General features: G+C 39.6%; 1 long non-coding RNA gene across 1 annotated transcript; it reads left to right on the top strand.

Annotated features, from left to right (window-relative positions):
* Window positions 1–13817: 13817 nt before the first annotated feature.
* LOC142743005 (uncharacterized) lies at window positions 13818–20580 on the top strand. The gene is made up of 2 exons (XR_012881476.1): window positions 13818–14416; window positions 18530–20580. It is a non-coding gene; the product is annotated as an uncharacterized LOC142743005 (long non-coding RNA).
* Window positions 20581–24549: the final 3969 nt, after the last annotated feature.

Below are 24549 nucleotides of genomic sequence, written 5' to 3'. Positions count from 1 at the left end.
CACACACTAAATGTTTAATTTTAAAAAAAAAACATGTTTTTCTGGCAACACATTCCCTTTAACTGATCTTACAGGGTGGAATCCAATCCAGCATTGGTCTAAAAATATGGCTCCAGCATCCTACACAGATCTGGTATTCCACTATGTGCATGAGCTGTACAATGTAAAATACAGAAAGCATCAATTTTTTGGGTGGGTGTTTAAATCAGCTAAGAGTACATACTTTATGTGCAGTTAAGAGGTATAACCTAGCTACAAATGGCTTATGAAGTGGTTAAAAGATGTCTTCCTTACATTTGCAAAAGCTGTGAAGATGTTCAGACCGAGCCATTTTTAAAGAGGCTCTGTCACCAGAATTTGCAACCCCTATCTGCTATTGCAGCAGATAGGCGCTGCAATGTAGATTACAGTAACGTTTTTATTTTTAAAAAACGAGCATTTTTGCCCAAGTTATGACCATTTTCGTATTTATGCAAATGAGGCTTGCAAAAGTACAACTGGGCGTGTTGAAAAGTAAAAGTACAACTGGGCGTGTATTATGTGTGTTACATCTGGGCGTGTTTACTTCTTTTACTAGCTGGGCGTTCTGATGAGAAGTATCATCCACTTCTCTTCAGAACACCCAGCTTCTGGCAGTGCAGATCTGTGACGTCACTCACAGGTCCTGCATCGTGTCGGCACCAGAGGCTACAGTTGATTCTGCAGCAGCATCAGCATTTGTAGGTAAGTAGCTACATCGAATTACCTGCAAACACCGATGCTGCTGCAGAATCATCTGTAGCCTCTGGTGCCGATGTGTCCTCGCTCGTCTGACACGATGCAGGACCTGTGAGTGACGACACAGCGTGATCTCTTGAGAACACGGCTGTGTCTGCACTGCCAGAAGCTGGGCGTTGTGAAGAGAAGTGGATGATACTTCTCGTCAGAACGCCCAGCTAGTAAAAGTAGTAAACACGCCCAGATGTACGCACATAATACACGCCCAGTTGTACTTTTACTTTTCAACACGCCCAGTTGTACTTTTGCAAGCCTCATTTGCATAAATACGAAAATGGTCATAACTTGGCCAAAAATGCTCGTTTTTTAAAAATAAAAACGTTACTGTAATCTACATTGCAGCGCCTATCTGCTGCAATAGCAGATAGGGGTTGCAAAATCTGGTGACAGAGCCTCTTTAACTTTTTAATTTTTGTTTTTCACTCCTCGCCTTCCAATAGCTATATCTTTTTTATTTTTCTGTCAATAGAGTGGTGTGAGGAGTTATTGTTTGCGAGAGGAGTTGTAGTTTTTCATGGCACCATTTAAGGTACCATATAATGTACTGGGAAACTGAAAAAAAATTCTATGTGGGCTGAAATTGGAAAAAAACTGCAATTTCTACATTGTTTTTTGGCTTTCGTTTTTTACGGCTTTCATCATGCGGTAAAAACAAAAACGTAACTTTACTCTGTGGCTCAATACCATTAAGGTGATACCAAATTTATATAGGTTTTTTTATATTTTACTCTAAAAAAAATAACTTTTTGTTAAATAAAAGTTGTTTTGTTTCATCACATTCTGAGAGCCACAACTTTTTTATTTTTCCGTGGATTGAGCGGTGTGAGGGCTTATTTTTTGTGGGACAAGCTGTAGTTTTTAGTGGTTACATTTTTTCGAACATACAACTTTTTAAAACAGCAATTTTGGCGGTTTAAATTTTTTGGTTTTTTTACTGTGTTCTCCGTGCGAGTTAAATAATGGTATATTGTAATATACACAGCAATACCAATTTTGTTTGTTTTTTTATTATTTACAATACTTTAGAGGAAAAATGGAAAAAGGGGGTTTTGAACTTTTAATTTTTTTTTCACTACTAATAACTTTTATATTAAACTTTTTTTAGACTATTTATTAGTCCCTTTTGGGGACTTGAACCAGTGATCATTAGATCGCTAGTACAATATACTGCAATACTAAAGTATTGCAGAATATCGTTAGGGTATGTTCACACGGCTTATTTTTGGCCGTATTTCAGGCTGTAAACGGACGAAAAACGGGTGAAAAATAAGAAGCAGAACGCCTCCAAACATCTGCTCATTGATTTCAATGGGAAAAACAGATTTCTGTTCCGACAGGGTGTACAACAGGAGTGGCTTAAAAGTCATCTGAAAAGTCATCTGAAAATCAGGAGCTATTTTCCCTTGAAATCATCTCCGTATTTTCAGACGTTTTTGATTTTGTGTGTGCACATACCCTTATTTTCACAGGCTTCTGTTAAGCCTGCTATGGCTTAACAGAGGCAGATAAAAGGCAGACCCGTGGGTCTTCATTAGGCCCCTGGGCTGCCATGACAACCGCCGACACCCCCCGATCGTGGCGTGGGGCCGCCGATGAGCTTCGGAGGGGGACGCCCCCTCTTTTCAAAGCGTCAGGTGCTGCAGTCGTAATTGACTACAGCATTTGAGGGGTTAAACTCTGTTTGGGAGGCATTATAGACCTGACAGACTCCAATTATAGTGCCATGTAGGGGTCTTTAATAGGAGCAGATACAAACCACAAACCAATAAAGCAATGCAGAGATAAGAATCTTTTTATGGATATGCAAATCAGACTGCAAATGCAATGGGATGAGGCCTGGTTTGCCGACAGACAGCTGCAATGCTCTGAATGTCCTCTAAAACTGAAACTTAAAGTAGCCCCTTTAGCAGTAAATTACATTTTCAATCTCTACCTGAGTCACAGTCAGGCCCCAGAAGCTGTGCTGGCAATGAGGACAGAGGATGTTGCCTGGTCATTCAGGCAGAAAAGGAACGCTTCACTGGTCACGTTCGTGCCACACCAATCCCAGTCTCTGATACAAGAGCTGGGCTATCTGTTCCCTCTCTCACATTCTGAGACTTCTCATTGGGGGGCTGCTACGTGATGGTGAGAGAGGGAGGAGATTGAGAAATGTGATGTCTTTCGCTCCAAAGCACCGTTGGAGCAGAGAAAAAATGCAATTTGTAAATTAAAATGTTACATCCGCCCGCCGCCCATGAGTGCACAGGCTTTAAAGTTTAGTGAGCAGGGAGAATGTGGAAGGTGCACAGCCACGGATCTTATAGGAAACAGTCATTGTGACTCAGTTTAGCCAAAGGCAGAGACCATCACTTAGAGGTTTATTTACAACAACTCCAGGAATTTGGATCTAAAGTCCAGATTGGCATTGTAACTCAGCCGAGCCACAGGCAGTGACATTTGTCATTCTTTGTAAGGGATACTTATAAAGACTCCAGTTCTGGGATGGCACTGTAACTCAGCTGAGCCATAGAGACCATCATTTGAGAGTTTATTTGCATTAAGACTCCGGGCATTTAGAGTTATAGTCAAAACATTGGTAAAGTCCAGTTTGGCACTGTGACCCAGCCGAGCCACGAGCAACAACATATGTTTTCTTTGTGAGGTATTTATCATAAAGACTCCAGGTCTGGGATGGCACTGTGATTCATTTAAAACACAGGCAGAGACCATCATTTGAGAGGTTTATTTACAAAGACTCCAGGAATTTGGATCTATATTGCAAAGATTAATAAAGTCTAGTTTGGGACTGTGACTCAGCCGAGCCACAGGCGGTAATATTTGTTATACTGTGTTAAGTATTTTCATAAAGACACAGGAAGCAACTTTTGTCACTCTTTGTGAAGGATACTTATAAAGACCCCAGTTCTGTGATGGTACTGTGACTCAGCTGAGCAATAGGCAGAGACCATAATATGATAGGTTTATTTACAAAGACTCTAGGATTTTGCATCTATAGTTCAAAGATTGGTAAAGTTTGGTTTGGCACTGTGACTCAGCTGAGCCACGAACAACATCATCTGTTTTTTTTGTGAGGATATTTTCATAAAGACTCCAGGTCTGGGATGGTGCTGTGACTCACTTGAGCCACAGACACAGACGATCATTTGAGAGGTTTATTTATGACGACTCCAGGAATTTGGATATATAATCCAAAGAATGATAAAGTCTGGTTTGGCACTGTGACTCAGCCAAGCCACAGACAGTAACATCTGTTTTTCTTTGAGAGGTATTTTCATAAATACTCCAGGTCTGGGGTGGCGCTGTGACTCATTTGAGCCCCAGGCAGAGAGCGTCATTTGAGAGGTTTATTTACAACTACTCCATAAATTTGGATCTATAATCCAAAGTTTGATAAAGTCCATATTGGCACTGTAACTCAGCCGAGCCACAGGCAGCAACATCTGTTTTACATTGTTATTTTCATAAAGACTCCATGGATGGAACTGTGATGGAACTGTGACTTATTTGAGCCACAGGCAGAGACGAGCATTTGTCATTCATTGTTAGGTATTTTCATAAAGATTTTGGGTTTGAGAACGCACTGTAACTCAGCTGAGCCACAGAGACCATCATTTGAGAGTTTATTCACAGAGACTCTGAAAATTTAGAGTTATAATCCAAAGATTGGTAAAGTCCAGTTTGGCACTGTGACTCAGGCGAGCTAAAGGCAGCAGCATCCGTTTTTCTTTATAAGGTGTTTTCATAAAGACTACAGGTCTGGAATGGCACTGTAAGTCAGCTGAGCCACAGGCAGAGACCATCATTTAAGAGGTTTATTTACAAAGGCTCCAGGAAATTGGATCTATACTCCAAAGATTGGTAAAGTCTGGTTTCCCACTATGACTCAGCCAAGCCAAAGGCAGGGACAGTTGTCACTTTGTGAGGTATTTTCATAAAGACTTGGGTTTGGGATGGTGCTGTGACTCAGCTGAGCCACAGAGACCATCATTTGAGAAAATATTCACAGGGACTCTGGGAATTGAGTTATAGTTCAAAGAATGGTAAAGTTCAGTTTGGAACTGTGACTCAGCCAAGCCACAGGAAGCGACATTTGTCATTCTTTGTGAGGGATACTTATAAATACTCTAGGTCTGGGATTGCACTGTGACTGAGCTGAGCCACAGGCAGAGATCATCATTTGAGAGGTTTATTTAAAAAGACTCCAGGAATTTGAATCTATAGTTCAAAACATGGTAATCTGGTTTGGCTTTGTGACACACCCGAGCCACAGGTAGCGACTTTTGACATTCTTTGTAGTTTCATGAAGACTCTCGGTATGGCACTGTGACTCACCCAAACTACAGGCAGAGACTATTATTTAAGAGGTTTATTCACAAACATTCCAGGAATTTGGATTTATAGTCCAAAGATTGGAAAAGCCTAGTTTGGCAGTGTGATTTAGCCGAGCTACAGGCAGCAAGATTTGTCATTTTTTTCATGAGGTGTCTTCATAAAGAGTGGGTTTGGAATCGCACTGTGACTCAGCCGAGCCACAGGCAGAGAATATAATTTGAGAGATTATTCACAAAGACTCTAAGAATTTTAAACTATAGTTCAAATGATTGGTAAAGTCTGGGATGGCACTGTAACTCAAACGAGCCATGGGCAGAGAGCATAATTTAAGAGATTATTCACAAAGACTCCAGGAATTTAGAGTTATAGTCCAAAGATTGGTCAAGTCTGGTTTAACACTGTGACTCAGCCCAGCCACAGGCTTGTAGGGTTTGTGGCTCAGTTAAGCCACAGGTAGAGACCATCTTTTGAGAGGTTACTTCAGAAACACTCTAGGAATTCAGATCTATAGTCCAAAGATTGGTCAAGTTCGAGTTGGCACTGTGAATCAGCCGAGTCACAAGCAGCGATATTTTAAATTCTTTGTGAGGTTATTTCATAAGGACTCCAAGGAATTGGATCTATAGATCAAAGAAGTCTGCGTCGGCACTGTGACTTAGCCGAGCCACAGGCATAAACATTTGCCTTTCTTTATGAGGTGATTTTACAAAGACTCTAGGAATTTGGATCTATAGTCTAAAGATTGCTAAATCCAAATAGGTACTGTGACTCAGCCAAGCCACAGGCTTAGAAACAATTTCCTTTGAGGTGGACCTAGGTTTGGTGGTTATTTTTTCAATGCAATCTTTTGAATTGCAGGCACTCTATGTCCAGTTTCCTCATTTGTCAATGTAGCACTTATAATGTTTGAACCACTGAATCATGGCAAATTTGTAATCATGACTACCACTACCAACTATTGGTACTCATGTTACATGCATACATGTGGACTTCATGCTGTGTGGTGTTCTTGAGTCTGCATGCAGAAAATCAATTTGTGGTTGTTTGGAAAAATTATAGTTATGTCCTGAGCAAAGCAGAGCCCTGCTGCTCATTATAGTAAAACTCTGAAGGGCTCCAAAATATTGCTTCATTTATGCAGTCCATATCTGTCCTTGTGTGGAGATTAAGGCCAAGCTCCTTTGTTCTCAAGAACGAGTGCAGCCATGGACAATCCAAGATGACACCTTCTGATCTTGAAAAATAACAAAGTATAAAAAAAAAAATGTCCAAACCTTCATCCTGGTGGTGAGATTAAAAAAAATGATAAGCTTGATGAGGTGGGAAAACATTATTAGATCATTCCCATTTTATACTGTTTCTAATATAAAAGTTGGCCTTATTGCCCATAGCAATCAATCAGTGCTCAGATTTGATATCTTAGGCCTCATGCACAGGGCCGTGCCCGTAATCACGGCCGGCCGCCGATGGCTGCATTTTCGGACCATGCTCTCATACAGAGTATGGGAGCACGGCCCGTAAAAACTAAAAGTAGGACGTGCTCTATAATTCCCGGAAGGGTCCTACGGCCAATAGAACCGGGCGGGTCCGTAATTGCGGACCGTATTACGGTCCGCAATTACAGAAATTTTTTTACGGTCATGTGCATGGGGCCTTAAAGGCAGGGGAGCAGAAAGTTGGGCTGGAGAAAGTGAGCTCATCTGATGGAATGAGCACTGGGCTGCATCTAGCAGCTTATGTTGTATTGTAAGACATACAAGTTGCAGAAGACAAAAGGTTACAAATGTCTTAATTAAAACAAATTGTAAATGTTTTATTTAATAAAATGCATACAATAAAATTAAAAAACTCTGAAAATCCCTGCCAAGGATGCATCTCATACGTCCTTGCAGGGGGGCACTTGAGTAGCCAAGGACATACCATACATTTTCACCCACTGACCGTTGCCAAAAATGATCGTTTTCAACAAGTTCCGCATTTCTTCTGGTTTGCCTGAACGTTGAAAAATGGAGCGGTTTTGCTGCAGTTTTTTGTGTTTTTAAAAAGCCTTAGGGTTTATTTAGGGGGATGAAAAATGATGTACCTATATAATCCCAAAATTAATTTGCAAGCAAAAATATATTTGCGTATTTGTGTGGTTTTGGTGCTAGTTTGACACACGCGACTAAGAAAATAGACATATGCGGTATGTATGAACTTCTCACATCTTACAGTTTTGAGCACAGAACATTTTGTTTGCATAAGGGGTCTACTTGAGTACACATTTAAAGTGTAGCTAAACGTTTGACAAACTTCTGACTAGGAATGCATCGAAACTTCGATACTGTTTCGATACTGTGCATCCCCAAATGGTTCGATACCGTTATTTCATGTATTTTGATATTAAGCTGTGCGGCCTCACAGCTCAGTATTGTATGTAATACATGAATGTATGAGAGTGGGGCTGCGGCTGTGTAATACAGTGTCGTGGAAGTCAATGGCTCAAAATATATTAGACTGAAATTTAGATGAGTGTTCCAATACACACTCACGCCAGGAACTTTATCTAGCATCCCAATCAGAATATTTCATACCGATATATATCGAGAGAGGAGAAAAAAAACACACAGACGCTGCTAATATGCTGAAAATACTCCTCTGGAGGTTTATTACCAAACTCCACTATAATAATATCATTCAAATGGGGTGTAGACTTGAGGTTAACCAATCAGAGGCAATGTGACAATAATTCTTATTCAGCCAATTACAGACATACGATACATTCCAGATACATCATTATAGTTCTTCACACATCAGGTTTGCAGGTGCCTTATCTCTCTTGGCAAGAATGTTCCTGTAAGATGAGGGAGGCACTCCCACAAGCATATTTGCCACCCTCCCATCTCACTCCCTGTGCCTTCTCTGCAAGCTTCGTATGGGAGCCAAGGTCAAAGATAAAACATACTAAATCAACGTTACTTGCGTTAAAGGAACAATGACTTTCTTATTCACTACAAAAGAACCAAGATGGGAACTCCAGACAAGATGGGTGCTGCACGAAACTAAATCATTTAAACATTATTATAATCAGTTTCACATAATACATATCTTAGTAATTCGGCATCCTACTTGATAATTCATAATGTAATTTCATACAGAGAATATAAGCAAATAAACTATCCTTCACAAACCCCCCTTTTTCTCATATTAAATTACAGAAATTATATATTATAATTATAAAACTCAAACAATATATCAATAGGGCCACAACTAATATGATGCCATCACCAATGTCCGGTTTGGGTATGGGGTCCCACCAGTGCATTGACAAGTCCTGTACATGGTTTGTTTCGGGTTCGAAGGGCTATCCTCTTCTATCTTATGCTCTTCACTGACTGTCACCCTCAGGGTAACCCACACAATTTATGGTGTCAGACTGTACGGTGGTGTCCAGTGGGGGATTTATTATTACCCCCTCCTGGTCACTTACTTATTAAAACAATTGGATGCTGCTAATGGGTTCACTCAGTTGTCTTAGCTTTACTTTGACCTTTTCTGATGTCATCAGGACTTGCCTTGGTCCTTCTCATCTCGTCTTTTTTAGTATACATCACCGGGCTATACTGTGAGCCTGGGGTGAGTTCCCACGTAGACGGATTAGTGGAGTTTTATTGTGCCTACCACAAACCCTCCGCATCTGTCCTCTTTCTCTTGTAAGTTACTTGTCTGGGCGGCTGCTTAGAATTGTGACACAGCCATCAGTTCATGACAAACGCGTTGTATTGGCTCCGGCTGCGCCTGCCGCATCTCAGTGATGGAGTTCATCATGTTAAAATCTTTTAGTTCATGTTTACTGGCACTTGCTGGGGACCCCCAACCCTTGTCAATTGTTAAAATAAATACTAATCTGGTGATATCATCTACGTAATATAAAAGTTGTTCTAAGTACATACAATAACAATGTCAGGCCCTTAAACTAAATCAAACACACACCTTTATATAAGAAAACCTTCTCTGTTACAATGGACAGGCCCCTAGAATATGTGTAGTTACTTGGTACATTTTATTTGCACTTGGTGTTATTCTTTTCAGCAGGATTTGTACCTTGTTTTGAGCTGATTACCTGGAACAGCTCCAACTCACAAAAATATACACAGATTACACATGTCTATCTGACAAATGTCGCAAACCAATTTCTCTTACTCCGATTTGTATTGCCTGGGAAGGCCTCTCAAGGTCTGTTCTCTTCGTGGGAGGCGGGTATGATAAGGTTGGCACCGGTCTGCCAGGACTGTTCTGTAGGCAAATCAAACAGCTCTAACAGAATTTAGCAGCAACAGCTGTAAAGCCTGGGGCATACCAAATAGATCTTACGACATCGATCCTTGCAATCTTGGGGCATATATGAGGTCACACCATCAATGCAAGTACCATCAAGAGTGCCTTGGGTGCTACCGGTTTACCTTCCTTTATCCGTCCGCATTCTGTTAGAATCTGGTTCTCACGCCTTCCGCTCCCAGTTGGAGACTTCCTGCGGAGAACAATCTTTTTCATTGTATAATCATTAATTGATCTTAATCAGATAATTCAATTGAAGAAAAACATTAACAAATAACATATTTACATTAAACGTTCACATTGAACAGTAACTAGAATTGATACATGCAAACGAATTTTTCTTCTTTATATATATATATATATATATATATATATATATATATATATATATATATATATATATATACTGCACAGAATTTTCTGCGCTAAAATTTTCCTTTCACAACAACAACAAAAAAATAAAAAAAATGTTTCCAAATGGGCATATTTCGCTTCTGTACCTTTTATGTAACACATGCCTCCAATAGTCCAATGATAAGGCTGGTCTAGAACTTTACATAAAACTTAACCTCAGTAGTTAATATTCCCACAACACTTCTTGAATACAGTTATTAAACAAACTAACTTTAGGATAACATCTGGAGAACTGCTGATATCTTATTGTACAAACACCAGTTCAATACTTGGGATAAAAATTATTCCCCTATCACTACACACAACTTCTGCAGTGGGGAAGGTACTGGCCGGGCTTCAGACCACCCTGAGAACAGGTCTAGACGTACGAGCACCTTTTCATACACTTCTACCTCGGGTAGTTGTATGTTCTGCAGTCGCTGTAACGGGTAATCTGGCCGGGCTGCACTTTTCACAGGTACCTTTTCTGTTTTACCTGAGTCATGCCGTGCGCACATCATGCAGGCTGCTACAAACCTAGTGGTGGCATTATTGTATCCAGGGACGAGCCAATTTAGTGATACCCAGCTGCACATATTCTTGTTGTCAGGTCTGTCATCTCTTGCTCTCTCAATTGGCTTACCCGATGATCCAATAAAGTTCCTACTACCAATGGGTCCATAATTGTGGGCGATGCCAAAAGCGTACCTAGAGTCAATGTAAATGTCGTCCGTCTTACCTTTTGCCAGGTTACAAGTCTCAGAGAGCACCTCCAGCTCTGCTCCTTGAGATGAACAAGAAGGTGAGAGTGGTTTCTGGATGATTTACCTTGTGCCTCGTATCCTGTCTTGTACATACTGTATATGATCAAGTATCTCTACATTACAAATTGACATTGGAAACCGATATCACATATACACCGCGTTCCAAATTATTATGCAAATGTTATTTTTCGCTGATTTTCCTAAATAGTCGATGCAAATGACAGTCAGTATAATCTTCAAGCTATCAACCGTTGCAGTATAATGCGAATTTTATTGAACAAATCTCCTAATGATAACAGATTTTTTTTTAGCAGTAAAAAACTCAAAATGCACTGTTTCAAATTATTATGCACAACAGAGATCAAAACATTTTAAAGGTTGTAAAGAGAACTAAAATGGTAATTTGTTGAATTTGCAGCATCAGGTCATATTTACAGAAATCAAAATCTCTTTCAATCAAAAAAAACTTAACAGACCAAGTTACATGTTAACATAGGACCCCTTCTTTGATATCACCTTCACAATTCTTGCATCCATTGAATTTGTGAGTATTTGGACAGTTTCTGCTTGAATATCTTTGCAGGATGTCAGAATAGCCTCCCAGAGCTTCTGTTTTGATGTGAACTGCCTCCCACCCTCATAGATATTTTGCTTGAGGATGCTCCAAAGGTTCTCAATAGGGTTGAGGTCAGGGGAACATGGGGGCCACACCATGAGTTTCTCTCCTTTTATGCCCATAGCAGCCAATGACAGAGGTATTCTTTGCAGAATGAGATGGTGATTTGTCATGAATTAAGATAATTTTGCTACGGAAGGCACGGTGAATCAAATTGTACAAATATAATATTCAGCATGCAGTTATGGAATCGTAGGAAAATTAAATAAAAATGTGTACTTTGGAGAGTCAGATCTTTAATCATTGAGAAAATAAAATCACACGTACAAAACAAAATAAACAGAACTTCACCAAAGCCCACAAGATCATAAAATGATGTGTGCAGAGAATCTACATAGTAGCGAGAGGAAATCCATTTGTCCCAAATAAGACATTGTGACACATGGGTTTCTTGCATGGAGGAAATTGTCCTCTCCATAATACAATTAATATTGACATACTGAGTTACCTCAGTTGACGTAGGAGTGGAGGTTTTTTTTTCCAGTATTTAGCTATTAGAATTCTTGCAGAGCACAACACATGAAAAAGAACCATCCTATCATGAGAATGAAAAAATTAATGTAAGGCACGAGGTGTGATGAATTAAACCTCCATGTGCCTCACATTAATAAAAATGAACCCCATCAAGTACCTCACACATTAACCAAATATGACTGAGAAACATAATGTGGTTAATTACTATTAATGTGAGGCACATGGAGGAAAAATTCATCATCACACCACGCGCCTTACATCAGAAAATGGAAGAACTTTTTTTTGTATAACTGTTCGCAAAGTATAGTTTTGGTATCGAAATCGCAATACTACACAAAGTATCGGTATCGAAGTCCAAATTCTGGTATCGTGACATCCCTACTTCTGACATGTCATAGAGACATGTCAGAAGTTTGGATTGGTGGGGGTCCGAGCATTGAGACCCCCACCAATCGCTAGAACGAAGCAGCTGAAGCGCTCGTGTGAGCGCTTAGCCACTTCGTGTCTGTTCGGCTATTTCCGGAAATAAATGTATCTGTGTATGGACTCAATAGAAAGTCTATGAGCCCGTACACCGATACATCAGCTTTCCGGAAAAAGCCGAACTGACACAAAGCGGCTGAGCGCTCACACGAGGGTTTCAGCTTCTTCATTCTAGTAATTGGTGGGGGTCTCAGTGTTCAGTGTCATACATATATTAAGAGGTGCACAATTCTTAAAACACCACTTCTCCAGCGACAAAAGTAAAGAATCACAAATTTTAGCGCAACTATGATAAAATTCTGCCTGCCTACAACCGCCACTAGAGGGAACGTAGAAGCTTCGTCTAGAAAGGGTATATTATCCTAAAAAGGGTGGAAATTGGAGAAAGCTTCTCTTAAACAGAGAGGCATTATGGATTCTAAAATTAGACACCCGTTTTCCGCTAGGAATGAATTATAGAAATGATCTCATGTACATTTACTAAATTTATTAAATTAATTTAACCCCAAAAAATTATTTTTAGGGTATACAAAGATAAACAACTGTTTTTCTAAATGTTACATTTATGTAAATCTAGTACCAATAGACACGCATGACATGATACCATCACTTTATAGATACCAAGTTCAAGACCAACTCATGTACAGTGAAGGAAATAAGTATTTGATCCCTTGCTGTTTTGTTAGTTTGCCCACTGTCAAAGTCATGAACAGTCTAGAATTTTTAGGCCAGGTTAATTTTACCAGTGAGAGATAGATTATATATATAAAAAAAAAAAAAGAAAATCACATAGTCAAAATTATATATATTTATTTGCATTGTGCACAGAGAAATAAGTATTTGATCTCCTACCAACCATTAAGAGTTCAACCTCCTCCAGACCAGTTACACGCTCCAAATCAACTTGGTGCCTGCATTAAAGACAGCTGTCTTAAATGGTCACCTGTATAAAAGACTCCTGTCCACAGACTCAATTAATCAGTCTGACTCTAACCTCTACAACATGTGCAAGACCAAAGAGCATTCTAAGGATGTCAGGGACAAGATCATAGACCTGCACAAGGCTGGAATGGGCTACAAAACCATAAGTAAGACGCTGGGTGAGAAGGAGACAACTGTTGGTGCAATAGTAAGAAAATGGAAGACATACAAAATGACTGTCAATCGACATCGATCTGGGGCTCCATGCAAAATCTCACCTCGTGGGGTATCCTTGATCCTGAGGAAGGTGAGAGCTCAGCCGAAAACTACACGGGGGGAACTTGTTAATAATCTCAAGGCAGCTGGGACCACAGTCTAGAAGAAATCCATTGGTAACACATTACACCGTAATGGATTAAAATCCTGCAGTGCCCGCAAGGTCCCCCTGCTCAAGAAGGCACATGTACAGGCCCATCTGAAGTTTGCAAATGAACATCTGGATGATTCTGAGAGTGATTGGGAGAAGGTGCTGTGGTCAGATGAGACTAAAATTGAGCTCTTTGGCATTAACTCAACTCGCCATGTTTGGAGGAAGAGAAATGCTGCCTATGACCCAAAGAACACCGTCCCCACTGTCAAGCATGGAGGTGGAAACATTATGTTTTGGGGGTGTGAAGGATGGAGTGGACAGAAGTTAATGTTTATAATAATTTTCTTTCTTTAATAAAATATAGACTATAGAGTTGTGTACATAATTGTGATGAAGCAATAGTAATAGGATTAGATAAGTATACGTGGCAAGATGGCCCCTGAACAGGGACTACGCACTAATAAAATAACAAGTCACTTCCTGGTATGAACAAACTATGAACTATGAAGACATATCTAAAGGACCAGATAAGGGTGAACCTATCCAAGGATGACACAAAGTAACAAGAGGCTTACAGTGATACGTGCTTTTATAAAAGTGTGATAACATGTACCCACCCCCAGGAGAAAGGAGATATAGAACAAATGTGTGTAATAAATAAGTCAGTGACGCCTGATGCTGAGTGAGGAGCTTTGTACCAGACTCTGTGTGGTGTGATTCCTTTCGTACGAACTCAGCGTATTATCCCTGCCGGTTGAGACTGATTAGTACCCGAACATTTTGGCGCTCGACGTGGGGCCACACTCGAGGGATAAGCCGTGTCCGTGATCGACGACCCCCAGACGCCTCAACATTGAATCGCCAGCCACGCTCCCAGGAAGTCTGATCAGCTTCAAATAAAACACGGTAAGGTTAAGTTCATGTTTATGAATATTGGCTCTTATCCGTGTGGGAGAGTGAGCAGGTGATAAGATACCGAGGTATTTGGAGTCGATCCCGGCCACACTCTCAGCGACAGAGAGTTAACCCGCTGTGTGGTTCCAAGAATCATAGTATAGATAGTCGCGTCTCGCCGGCATAGGTGATAAGTATAAGTGTAATAATTTAATTGGTCGCAGGGTATAGGTTGATACCATTAAGACGACAGGTGTAAGTGTAATAATTTAATTGGTCGCAGGGTATAGGTTGATACCATTAAGACGACAGGTGTAAGTGTAATAATTTAATTGGTCGCAGGGTATAGGTTGATACCATTAAGACGACAGGTGTAAGTGTAATAATTTAATTGGTCGCAGGGTATAGGTTGATACCATTAAGACGACAGGTGTAAGTGTAATAATTTAATTGGTCGCAGGGTATAGGTTGATACCATTAAGACGACAGGTGTAAGTGTAATAATTTAATTGGTCGCAGGGTATAGGTTGATACCATTAAGACGACAGAGACAGACAGTCAGTTATAATTGTGTTAAAAAAAAAAAAAAAAAAAAATTGTGTTTTGTGTTCAGAAACATCGAGAATAAGGTTTCATTCTCAGGACGGTGTTAAATATAGAACAGTATGTTTAATGTGTTTAAAACAAAGAGACAGGCAAAGGAATGTGGTTCATTAACCGCAAAAGAGATAGTAGAAAAAAGAGAAGGCAAGAAGAATGTAGAAAATAGTAAGAAAGTTATGCACATATGTGGCATATTTATAGATGGAAGAATGGGCTGCAGCTCTTAGGGAAAACAAGGGAAGATTAAGTGACGAAGGAAAGTTAGATGAAGCATTAGCTTGGCAAAGAACAGCCATAGCCATAACTAAAGACAAGTTTACTGAGCAAGAAATACGAGACAGAAAGGGTAAAATCATCAAATATGTGTATTACAAAGAACGTGTCCAGCCACCGCCCTATAATGGCGACGGTGGAATTCTAACTTCGTGGGAGTGTCCCAGTTGTGGTTAACAGAACCCGCCCCAAGTTGAATATTGTGTATCATGTCACTTTCCACGCCCCGATCCTCCCATATATGCCACGCCTTCGGCACCACTCCCCGCCCCAGGAGGCCATCTTGGTACACCTAAACCTGTTGTTCCGTTATATCCGGTACTCACACAAGAAGGAGGATTTTATAAGCCCCCTCCGTAGGATGTGGCCACGCCCGGCCCAACCAAATCAGTATGAAATAATCACCTTGTTAATTTTGTCATTTGTAGTGTTTTTTCTATTTACAGAAGTTCCAGTTTTAGTTCACTGATGAAACAACACGTCATCATAATATAGAGATGGTGGCCGTCAGATTGTACGGTTAAACATTAACGTAGATAATTCCTGTACAATGGTGTGATAAATGATTGCAGATACGTATGTTGTTTTGCCGGCATTGAAAGTGTTAAGATTGTGAGAAGCTGCGAGTTTGGGACCTCCCTCCCCCCTAAAGTGTGCTGTGTTTGAGAGGAGGAGGAGGGGGGCTGACTGGGTGCAGTCTGCAGGGCTGATGAGACAGAGGGATCTCAATATGCACTGCTGAGATATATATATATCAGTAATGTCTACAAACCTAAATACATTTCTTCTCTTTTGCGCAAGCGCTGTTGGTTATAAAAGTTACGATATTTATGTGTTATGATGTGATCAGATTTCATGTGTTTTGATGTTAATTCAGATGTATTAAACTACAGATACTGTGAGACACGGGGTTTTGAAAATGTATGTGCCCCCCACCGTTCCCTATTTTTATATACTGTTTATTGGTTTGCAGTAATTAATGTTATCAGAGATAATATTTTCTGTTTTATTGAATAACTAACTACAATTGTTTTGTTTTTGATTTTACACATGAGTTATGTCATTGTAAAGATCAAATGTTTGTCAGGAAAAAGTCATTTTTGTTTCAGGCTGTTGTACATTACAGGGGGTTAAATTAGTGTTATGTTGAGATGTAGTTTTGAACTCTGCTACATTACTCTCGCAGAGTCCACAAAGGGGGGAAGGGTGAAGGAACTGACATCACTCACACGAGTCTTTATGGATTTAGATGAGGGAGAAGGCAAAACAAAACTTGTCTGGACATTGTTAATTTGATGTAAAGTTTTTGGGAATGTTTTATTTTTATTTGTTTTTGTATTAATCAAGTATTTGCAGAACCTGATAAAAGTGAGATTCTCAAAGTATTCTGGATTATCAGCTGAATGAGGAGGAGTTGTGTTTGGTAGCGGCTTGTGACACCAATCCATGGAGTACCTCTACGCAAGCATATACTTTGTACTGTACTGAACAAAATGGACATGACACTGCGGTTCTCACACAAAGTCATGGACCACAGCAGAGCCCGATAGTATATTATTCAGCTAGACTAGACCCTGTGGCCCGAGGTTCCCCATCATGTGTGAGAGCTATCATTGCTGTAAATTCAATGTTAAACAAGGCCTCAGATTTGGTCCTGGCATTTCCACCACATGATATATATATTACTGCTATTCTAACTCAAGTACAACCTAAGCATTTGTCCACTGCAAGACATTTGAGATTAACCTGTGCGCTTCTTCTCCCTGAGCAGGTTACTTTACACCGCTGTACTACATTGAACCCAGCTACCTTACTGCCTTTGGAGCAAGGGGGGAGAAGACGTAGGTAAAGTATGGTCACAATTTTTGTCTGAAACTGATGAACATGATTGTATGGCCCTTATGGCCCAGGAAACAGTGGGCTTCGCACATGTAAAAGATACCCCACTCCAAAACCCAGACCTAAATACTCTTTGTGGATGGTTCAAGGTATTTTGTAGAAGGATCTTTTCTTACAGGATATGCAGTAACCACCGAAGATGTAGTCCTACAATAAGCAGCCTCCTTACCAGCGTCCCGCTCAGCACAAGAAGTGGAGCTTAAGGCCCTGGCAGCAGCATGCCAACATGCAGAAGGAAAGACAGCAAATATATACTCTGACTCTCAATTAGCAGTAGTAAACATTAAAAGCTCACACTAAGGTGAGTTCACCAGAGACAAAAGGAAATGCCCTGGCAGACGAAGCGGCAAAGCAAGCAGCACAGAAGCTACCCATGTTAGCAGCCGTATGTCAGATAAAAGATCCAGAGGAAACAAGACCAGCTGTAAGCCCGGAACTACGGCAAAAAACTTCAAGGACAAGCAACAAAAGAAGAAAAAGACAAGTGGACGGCCCAAGGAGCAACGCTACGAAAAGATGGCCTCTGGCAATGCCAGAATAAACTGTGCCTGCCTAAGACAATGTTCCCAATGATGGCCCAGATAACACATGGAGAGACACACCAATAAAAAACGGCAATGATGGACTTGGTAAACAAGGTGTGGTATGCCCCAGGGTTTAGTGTGATGGCCAGCAGTTTTACACAAGGATGCATGATCTGTGCAACACATAATATTGGAAGAACTGTAAAAGTACCACAGAAGCACACACCCAGACCTATATATCCGTTCCAGAGACTGCAGATAGACTATATTCAACTACCCAAAGTTGGTACCTAGGAGTATGTGCTTGTTTGTATTGATCTCTTTTCAGGATGGCCAGAAGCTTTTCCAGTAACCAAAGCTACAGCCGTAGCCACAGCAAAGAAACTGATCAACGAGGTGGTGTGCAGATATGGAGTTCCAGAGGTGATCGAGAGCGACAGAGGAACTCATTTTACGGGTGAAATCATGAACCATGTGTTGTCAGCTCTAGGCATAAGTCAAGCCCTACATACACCATACCATCCACAAAGCAGTGGGAAGGTTGAGAGACTAAATGGGACTCTCAAATTGAAAATCCAAAAAGCAATGGTAGAAAACGGGAAACCATGGACCGAGTGTCTACCATTAGCCTTGTTCTCAGTAAGATACACGCCCACAAAAAGAACAGGTCTCAGCCCATATGAGATCTTATTTGGGTCGGCTCCCAGATTAGGATGTTATTTTCCACAGGTGCTCCAAATGCAGTATGGTAGACTAACAGATTATGTATCAACGCTTGACAAACAATTGACCAAGGTGCATGCACAAGTATTTGCTTCCATTCCAGGTCCTGATTCAGTTGACGTATAAGCTAGAACCAGCAGATTGGGTCGTTGTTAAAAGACACGTGAGGAAAAGTCTAGACCCAAGATTTGATGGTCCTTTTCAAGTCCTACTCGTTACAAGCACCTCAGTGAAGCTCGAAGGAAAGGCAAGCTGGATTCACGCCAGTCATTGTAAAAAGGTTCTTCAGCCAGAAGAATGAAGATCTTTGCGGTTGTTGCGGCGGTTGTTGCGTGTGCTCTTATACAAAAAGGCAGAACTGCTACTCCTGTACACGTAATCAGTACAGAATCACTGGAACAGTTCAGGACAGGGTGGGCGAATGCCACAGTGGATAGAAAGGAGGGTAACTACACATGTAAGGCCAATGCCCCGTGTTATACTACAAATGTGACTACAACCGAAGGGACTTGGAAAAAAGGACCACATGGAGGGACTGTGTACCTTCACATAGACAAAACAGCCAACATTAGCATACAAGAAGAGACGCCGGGGCTGTGGTTTTGTTGTTATGAACCAGATTTACAGTATCGACAGAAATATACAACCAGTAAAAATAGAAACGAAATGATAAATAAGACTTATGAAAGATGCAACAAGGAGAGGCTCAACTCTACGATTGTAATAAAAGAAACTGATGGGATGATATTATGTATGAATAATAGCCAAATAAGAAATAGGAGATATTTTGTATTCTTGATAACAATTTTAAGAGATATTTAGGAGTATTGAATGGTATACAGTTAGAAACCCAAGAGACCATCTCTCAAAATAGTCACATATTTACAAGGGGAAAAAAGAGATCTGAAAGGAAGTTTTGACCCCCATGTGTATATAGATGCTATAGGAGTCCCAAGGGGGGTCCCAGATGAATTCAAGGCCCGGGATCAGGTAGCAGCTTGATTTGAATCATTAATCCCTATGATCACAGCTAACAAAAATGTAGATTGGATAAATTATATCTATTACAACCAGCAACGGTTTGTTAACTATACTAGGGACGCTTTACAAGGTCTAGCTGACCAGTTAGGACCCACATCTACTATGACTTTCCAGAACCGTATGGCCCTTGATATGATACTAGCAGAAAAAGGAGGCGTTTGTGCCATGATAGGTACTACCTGTCGTACTTTTATTCCAGATAACACAGGACCAAACGGCAAAGTAACCATGGCAATCAAACAGATTGTTTCTTTATCCGAGGAATTAAAACGAAATTGAGGTTTCACAGACCCATGGGATCAGTATTTCTCATGGTTAACCGGATGGCAGAAAATTCTGGCCCAAATTGGGATTGTAATCTTAATCTTTCTAGTGCTTTTCGCAGTTATTGCTTGTTGTGTATTACCATGTATGAAGAAATTAATGACTAAAACTATAACTGAAGTAACTCCCACTTTTATGTTTTCTTCAGAAATTGAAGGACTTTTACCAACTCCATCCATGAAAACAACCACCCTTTATCGAGACTATTGTTCTGAAGATGAATAGATAGTGTAGGGTGTGCACCGACTCTTTAAGTCCAGCTACAAAGGGGGGTCTCCTAATAGGGGAGGCTCGTCTCAAACTGGTGAAAAAATCCTTTTACTCCCCTTTCCCAGAGCACGGACACACTTAGGTTAAGAAATGAAGAAAATAATGATAAAAGGGGGGACTGTGAAGGATGGAGTGGACAGAAGTTAATGTTTATAATAATTTTCTTTCTTTAATAAAATATAGACTATAGAGTTGTGTACATAATTGTGATGAAGCAATAGTAATAGGATTAGATAAGTATACGTGGCAAGATGGCCCCTGAACAGGGACTACGCACTAATAAAATAACAAGTCACTTCCTGGTATGAACAAACTATGAACTATGAAGACATATCTAAAGGACCAGATAAGGGTGAACCTATCCAAGGATGACACAAAGTAACAAGAGGCTTACAGTGATACGTGCTTTTATAAAAGTGTGATAACATGTACCCACCCCCAGGAGAAAGGAGATATAGAACAAATGTGTGTAATAAATAAGTCAGTGACGCCTGATGCTGAGTGAGGAGCTTTGTACCAGACTCTGTGTGGTGTGATTCCTTTCGTACGAACTCAGCGTATTATCCCTGCCGGTTGAGACTGATTAGTACCCGAACAGGGGTGTTTCTCTGCTAAGGGCACAGGACTACTTCACCGCATCAATGTGAGCATGGATGGAGCCATGTACCATCAAATCCTGAGTGACAACCTCTTTCCCTCCACCAGGACATTAAAAATGGCTCGTGGCTGGGTCTTCCAGCATGACAATGACCCGAAACATACAGCCAAGGCAACAAAGGAGTGGCTCAAAAAGAAGCACATTAAGGTCATGGAGTGGCCTAGCCAGTCTCCAGACCGTAATCCCTTCGAAAACTTATGGAGGGAGCTGAAGATCCGAGTTGCCAAGCGACAGCCTCGAAATCTAAATGATTTACAGATGATCTGCAAAGAGGAGTGGGCCAAAATTCCATCTAACATGTGTGCAAACCTCATCATCAACTACAAAAAATGTCTGACTGCTGTGCTTGCCAACAAGGGTTTTGCCACCAAGTATTAAGTCTTCTTTGCCAAAGGGATCAAATGCTTATTTCTCTGTGCACAATGCAAATAATTATATATAATTTTGACAATGTGATTTTCTGGTTTTTTTTTTTATATAATCTATCTCTCACTGGTAAAATTAACCTAGCCTAAAAATTCTAGACTGTTCATGTCTTTGACAGTGGGCAAACTTACAAAATCAGCAAGGGATCAAATACTTATTTCCTTCACTGTATTCTACCTAATTGACTATAGTAGATCCCATACACATGGACTGCTCATATTGTCCTAATTCTTGTGCTGAAATAAAATACTACACGTGGGCATGAAACAACTATGACTTAAACAATATAATTTGCACATCTTGCAAAATAATGCAATGCAGTAGTGAGAAATCAAAAATTATATACACAATAGTAGATACCATCAAACCAGTCTACATTATAAATATTATTTAAATCTAATGAGTTCTCTAGATGTATGAGTTATCCCATGGAGCTGTTCTTCAGCACCACACAAACGTCATTTCCTAGTCATCTTATTTGGTGCAATCCTTCAGCACCACGGACAGTTATTAATATGTTAGATAGACTCACAAAGGTATATGTTTAATAACTCATTTAAAAACAACAATATAAATCATCTCAATTAATTGATAACTATTGAACGATGTAAAAATATTTTCCCATTTCCTTACTCTGATAACATATGGAAAGCTGCTCCTCACACATCTCATAATCACGTAAAATTGTCAACATACTTGAACATTGATTTAGATTGCCTGACACCTACATTTTCCTTACTCCATGAAATACTTTTAAAATTTCTTACTGAAACATCTTAATGATATATGTTGAATTCATCGTGTAAAGATTTGAGTATAAATTAATGTTTTAAACAGAGTTTATAGTGATGTTACGCAATATAACTCTGACTATGTATGAAATGGTTAATTTTTCAAGCCCGCCCAACATGATGTCACCTGACCCATGATATAGAGTATAAATACGTGAATTCTTTAGTGGAACACCAAGCTATGATTAAATACCTTGACGGTCTGAAACGCGTAAGCGTGGTCCCGGGATTTTTGTTTTAATCTTCTGTTTTTAAGATGACCTAATAAACAATTTAACTTTTATATCGAGTGCTGGATACATTATCATTGTTCACTTCCATTGCCTTGCATACCTGCTGTCGTCACAGGACTACGTTGAGGGTATTTTCAAGCACCTGCAGCATTTGAATGAAATCAACTTGGATCATAACGCATTAAAAACGCATTGGAAACGTGGTGAGCAAACTTTCTGTAATACACTTTTTCTTTTTCTACAGGCCAGTTGACTTTTACAGAAGTTATACGCTCCTCATTCCACAATATCTATCAATCAATTTCTGATCTTGAAAATTGTATATAGTATATATCATGTTGTTCATCCAAGCTGCACCATTAATTTTATTCTGATTACATGGTCATATTGGATTAAAGTTTCATAAATTCATCGGTCTATTCAGACTGGTTCATAATAATAAAGTGACCGAACCAAATATTAAGATGTCCACAGGTTCACTGGCTTTTGAAATGGTTGACATTAACAGTCAGGAAAGACTCACGAGGGCTACGGCTCTTTTCTCAGAACATCATGTGCCGGCTAACGATACCAATTACAGCTTAATTAAACTAATGCATGATCTGGAGAAAGCTCTCAGTCAACAAATTAGGATATAGTGGGATAGCATAACACTCCAATCCTACGTGGATAAAAGTATGATCCCAAGAGGATTACGCATCCAAAAAACACCAACTACTATTTACAGTGCTGAATTCAGTTAAGAATAGAACAGTATCCTAAGTGAAGCCTCTATCAATTTGATGAAATTAATCATCAGACATGAAAAGTGCAAACTACATGATGTGGAATCTAAAATAAAGGAAACTCGAATTAGCCTGACAACCTTAAGTCATCTAACTAATTATGAAGAATTGAACAAAAAAGTAAAAGAGAATATCACTCTACTCGAGGATGATATTATGAGAGTCAAACGAAATAAATTTGAGAGAGACACAAAAGATTATAATGAGGACTGTATCTACACTTGGAAAAAAACCGCATGCAAAACGCAGGATTACATTCAATTCTCAAAAAGCGAAATTACAACAGCTGAATGAAAAAACAAACCAATAGGGTCAATTTCTCATCTTCTGAATACAATTCAACGGACCTAATATCAGATTCTGACAGTTATTCAGGAAGAATGCCATTTGAAACCCCCAAAAAATCCCTTGCTCTATGCAGAACAAAAACACAGGTGCAAGACTCAAATGGACTATCGACTGCCTCTTTTTTAGAACCAAGCAGATACAGACACGTACGAGAAGATCAAGGAGAAATGCCCAAAAGAAACAGCAGGTATCCAGGATGAAGAAAATAATTCCTCCAAATAATGAAAGAAAATATTTTTCTCAGGGAAATCTATCAAACATCTCTACCACTCATAAAAGTATAACATATGATGAAACAGATAAAGAAAAAGTTAACAATAACTCTCATATTAATAATGACTTCACAGTTGTCAATTTGTCATATCATATATTGAATACCGATCATCTTAAAGTCCTAAAAAGAGGATTAAACTATGCACCAACAAGTAATTTCGATCTTTATCAAACGTTGTTAGATGTGAACAAATTTGTACATTTATTGACGGTGAATAAACACTTCAAGGAAGTAGATTAATCCCTTCCTCAAAAAACGGATTTAAAAAATACACCATCCATGAATGACTTTGAAAACGTCACATTTGAGGAACAGATGACCATAAAAAATCTCCAGTCATTACTTACAGAAAACTCTGGCTCAATCAGACTTTTGAATTCCCCTAACAATGAGAATATGCTGTCTAATTCTTCATTTTATCCCTTGTCTTCTAGATCTAGTGCAATGGACGATTTTAAAGTAGCAGTAGAGGAAGCTCTAAAATCTCTGTTTAAAAACAAAATCGTTCATAATCTCACCAAAGGAGAAAATTTAGCATTAAAAGAATTAAGTGCATTTAACAACATAGTCATACAGAATGTGGACAAGGGAGGGTCCGTGGTAATCATGGATTCTGGCCTATACAGAAAAGAAGTTATGCAATTACTAAATGATACTGATACTTATAAGAAATTCAGATCCTACTAAAATTTTCAAAGCAAAATTACAGAATATCTTACAGGAAGGCCTTACCCAGGGGATTCTGACTGAGAGAGAAATTAAATATTTAGATAGAGAATTTCCTATTATCCCTATTTTCCATGCCCTCTCAAAAATCCACAAGGAAACATTCCCTCCCCCTTTAAGACGTATAGTCTCTAGCATAGGCTCGCTTAATGAACGCTTAGGAGAATGGCTAGATAACCTATTACAATCTTTAGTAAAAATATCTCCAAGCTATATTAAAGATAGTACGGAGGTTCTCAAAATCATG

The sequence above is a fragment of the Rhinoderma darwinii genome, chromosome 2, assembly GCF_050947455.1.
Source record: "Rhinoderma darwinii isolate aRhiDar2 chromosome 2, aRhiDar2.hap1, whole genome shotgun sequence".
NCBI lineage: Eukaryota > Metazoa > Chordata > Amphibia > Anura > Rhinodermatidae > Rhinoderma > Rhinoderma darwinii.
This window is presented reverse-complemented; position numbering and strand designations above follow the sequence as displayed.